At 28.4% G+C, this 4,747-nt stretch overlaps 1 long non-coding RNA gene across 1 annotated transcript; it reads left to right on the plus strand.

Annotated features, from left to right (window-relative positions):
- The first annotated feature begins 1,652 nt into the window (after positions 1–1,652).
- Positions 1,653–3,633, plus strand: LOC131655380 (uncharacterized). The gene is made up of 5 exons (XR_009299748.1): positions 1,653–1,814; positions 2,043–2,238; positions 2,418–2,521; positions 2,628–2,744; positions 3,257–3,633. It is a non-coding gene; the product is annotated as an uncharacterized LOC131655380 (long non-coding RNA).
- The last annotated feature ends 1,114 nt before the right edge of the window (positions 3,634–4,747 follow it).

Genomic DNA, 4,747 nt, shown 5'->3' on the forward strand with positions numbered 1-4,747 from the left:
TTCAAAACCATGTGAAATTGTATACACTTGACCATTGCTTCTCATTCTTTTTGCTAAATGATCACATCATAACATAGAGTACCACTCAAAAAGAAATGTTTCATTTGGATGCTTGAGCAAAAATTTATATCCTTGTAAAGTTTGTACAATGACCTATAATTATAAGTCAAAATTTTCTAAGTCCAAAATTACCTATAATGTATCCATCTCTTTCACGACCTTCCAAGCATAATTGACTCTTGACTTGTGAACAGAAGTTATAGAAAATGTCAATAAGAGTCATTTTCCCAAAAAAATCACTAAAAAATGTTATAAAATGAGTGAGTTATGATATATTGATTATCATATGAACTTAACATGGTGAACTCTTGAATGTGCTTTGATTAAACTTGCAATTGCATGAGGAAACTTATTGAACAATGCATGAACTTAAGGCTATACATGTTTAAGCATTCTTATAACTTTCATAAATTTAGTTTCTGACAAGAATCAGATAATGAGGCTAAAACTCATATAAACTTAATAAGCTTTCCATCTTAAACACAACAAACATAAGGATCTTGGTGTTAATGGGACATTGTAAGAAAATACTCTCATTAGAGCTAACAAAATCAACAAAAATAGCAACAACAAAGAAACAAAACCAACAAAGTTTTTCTATTGAATCTTTTTCTCGCAAAAAAGAAACATGGTAGCTATGAATCCACATTTCTTTCTCTTCCATTGAGCAAGAAGATTGAGTTCATCAGTTTTCTCTTAAGCTGGCTGTAAGAAAAGAAACGATAACAAAAAAACTCAGAAAGATTTATGTTTTTGAGTGAAAATACCAAAATCTAATTTCATTATCTTAATAGGAACACTGGTCAACGGAGAGTAACAGTGGTCGACGGCGAGGTTGTTCGAAACAAAATTTCAACCATTTCATTAGGAAAGCCATGAGACGAATAAAACGAAAATAGCTTTGATTTTTTCATTGGAGGTGGCAGTCTTTGTTAATAGAGGTAGAAAGGGCACCGACGATGGTTCTAGAGATGTAGCCCATGTGATGAATAGAAAGGCCATGTGATGAATAATACGAATAGGTTTTTTTCAATTTAAGGTGGTGGTAGATAGGATGGAAAGAGGGGCGGCAGAAGTTTAGGGTTAGAGGCGAAAAGAAAGAGGAGAAGAGGTAAACGAGAGAGAGAGAGAGAGAGAGAGAGAGAGAGAGAGAGAGAGAGAGAGAGAGAGAGAGAGAGAGAGAGAGAACATAAGTTAGGGTATGTGTACAATTTCATAAAATAGGTGTTTGGACCAATGAGATTGTAACACTTGGTAAAAAAGGTGAAAAAATTGTGTTGTATTTAGTTGATTACGAATATGCCTTTCTACTATCTATCCATTACTGTAAGATTGACCAAACTACCATAATTACCCTTCTATGAAAAAAAATGACACTTCAAAAAGGGCTATTTCGTAATTAACAAATTAAGCCACAAAGTGCATTGCAAAATTACTATCAACCCTTTTTATCAACACTTACTATCTATACTATATATATATATTGTGAATCAAAAGAAGGCTCTTTTCGTAAATACATTAATAGAAGAGTCTTCCATTGTGTAATAGAATGGGCCCTAACAAAACAGTTGTGCATTAACCATTGGATCTATTGAAATTTTCTATTTTCCCTCCTCTCAAATTGCACGGGAGTTTTTGTCACGGGTTTCACTTTCCACCGAGTTCTCTCTCCATTCACTTCCTTTTCTCCATCTCAACAAAGCTCTGCCTTCTCTCCCTTTAAACAAAGCCTCGCTGAAGCACCTATTAGACAGGTTTGTTCTTCTCATTGCAGTGTCTCTTTGCCGTGTTTTTGTGTTTCTCCCATTTGCTATCTTTGACCGTGTCTATTTGTCTACTTTAACGATTTCAAGTTCAGAAAATTGATATCTTTCCTATATGTTTTCTTCAACGTTTATTTCTTCACCACTTTTCGGTGAGTTTTATGAACTGATATTAATCTTATGTCTCAATGACTTGCTTACTCGGTTGTATTTCTTCAGATCCAGTTTTTTGGTGTGAAGAGGGTGTGATATTTTTTCAGATTCGGTTTTTCAGATCCAGTTTTTTCAGATCCGGTTTTTCAGATCCAATTTTTTCAGATCCAGTTTTTTTTCAGATTCAGTTCATCAAAAATGTATTTGGTAGATTGACCCGATTGTCCAGTATGCTGCTCTAGCGTACTTGCTTGGAGTTGAGGTATGATATGCAATGTTATTGCTTCTTACTACTTGTCTATCTAACATGCTTGAATGTACTAGATTTGATTACTTCAAAATTAGAATCCTATTATAACCTAATTCATTGTACAGTAGTATAAAATTTTCATTGTGTCATTATGAATATTCAAGTTCTATGTGATTGTGTCTATGTTGTAGCTAGGAATTACAAGAAGACAATAGATTTATGATAGTTGCTGGAATGGTGCATATGATTCATAAATGTAATATTAGCACAATATAACAAACACAAATTCAGGGAGGTAAACAATTTTGTTATTGGACTTTTATTTTTCTTAGAAGATGTGTCAATTATGTTTTATTCAATGTTGAGTACATCAGTTACATTTTAAACTAATTATATTTCAGGGAGCAAACTTTGCTGCTAGGGTAGTGAGCAGTTTTACATTGGTGGGAGGAGACTTGTCAAAGATTTTCAGTTTTGGACTAGCATAGGACCTTGGCAGTGGAGTGGAGAGTTACAAGGTGGTACTGTGTTAGATAAATAAATGTTTGGACTAGCATATAAATGTTTTTAACTATGTTAGATATTTAGTTACATGGTGGTACTGCTATACATTAGGCCTAATTTAAGTTCTCATAAACTTTAGTTAATTAGTCTTGATTTATTACCCTATGATATGCAAGTTTGCTTCTATTCTATGAACCATAACAAACTTTAGTTAATTAGTCTTGATTTATTACCCTATGGTACTGACAAACTTTCTCAATCTATTCAAGGTGACATGGTTTTTTTCTCTGCTATTAACTTAAAATATGATTGTTATGATTAGAATTCTACTACCATCATCATTTTATTAAGTAACGGTTTACATTTATGGTCTAATATCTTATACTGCTAATGTTGTAACTTTTTTGCTTTACACATTTATTATTAATTATGTGATTAATTCTATCTTTACCAATTACCATCAAATTAAGCAAATGAGAGATATTTAATTATGTGAACTAATTCTATCTTTAATTTTTGCCTACAGGACAAATCTTTAATCATTTAGCTTATCAGGGATATTGGAGCTGTTGAGTAAACAGCTCTGGTCAGAGATCAAATTTATTGTTAATTCTATTATTCATAAATTTTATTTTCTGCTGCTACCACTTCTATGATTCATAAATTTAGTTTAAAAAGATTTACTTTTGTAAGCCGACTATGATAATTAGTGTATAGTTTTAATTTGTATGACAGGTTAGTAACTGAGATATTTATTTTTGTTATATCTAAAAAAATATCTGTTACTATTTCATACAAATACTCTTGAATAAAAAAATATTCATATTTAAACTATTAAGATTTTAAATTTTTTTACACAAATTTTAATTTTATTTATTAGTTTAATACATTAAGGTAAGGTTTATAATAACCTACCAATATGATTTATAATTTTATTAGCAATCCATTTACGAATTAACTACAACTTAAGTTTTAAAAGTTTTATTGTAACAAAATTAAAATTGTTATCTGATATTAACAAATCAAATAAAAGAACAAATATAAAATTTTAAATCTAATTGAATCAAAATATAAAAATGTTCAAAAAATATCATTAAAAGATCGTCAAATGCGACCACCATACATTCCTGATTATTATGTATTTAATTCAATAAATATATTTATATCTTTTATTTTTTATTCCAACTCACATTTTTTTTTTATATATGGTTATTTAATATAGTTTAATTTTTATGATTATTCTTCATTTATAATTAAATCATTCATTTTAAATTTACATATTTTTAAATACAATATTAAATAAATTTACATGTTATTAGGATGTATTTTACGGGTCACTATCAACATAATATATATTTTAAATTAATTCTTTGTATAATTCTTCAATAATTATGTAATTCATTTCAAATTTATATGTATTTAAATAATAATATACTATCAATCGCATGATAGTATAATGTATTTTTTTTATAATTTTAACAACATTAAATATGTATTTATCTTACGGGCCACTAACAAAACAATATATAATTTAGTTTAATCAATTATTATTTTAATTTAAGAGATAAAATCTTTATCTTTAAATATTGTTTTTTTCTCCATCTCACAATTATATTTTTTTCTATGTGTATAATTATTTAATATAATTAAATCTATATGATTACTGTTCATTTTAACTAAAGTAAATAATTTCAAATTTTACATTTATATTTTATACTATTTATGTGTTAGGACATTAAGACGCATTCATGTATTATCTTATTAACAAATATTTTATTATTATTTTTTTATTTCATAATTATTATTTATTTGAAGATTTTAAATTTCTACATTTTTTAATAGTTATTTACACAATATCATAATTCTATTACCCGTGCGGGAGCACGGGTCTATTACTAGTTTTCCTTTATAAATGTAATTTGTGCTAGAGAGAAATCGATCAGATTGATCAACCTCTTAGAATGGTAAAACTTTAATTTATATCATTCATTTCATTATGAAACATAGATTAAAAGAT

This window comes from Vicia villosa, linkage group LG3 (assembly GCF_029867415.1).
Source record: "Vicia villosa cultivar HV-30 ecotype Madison, WI linkage group LG3, Vvil1.0, whole genome shotgun sequence".
Lineage (NCBI taxonomy): Eukaryota > Viridiplantae > Streptophyta > Magnoliopsida > Fabales > Fabaceae > Vicia > Vicia villosa.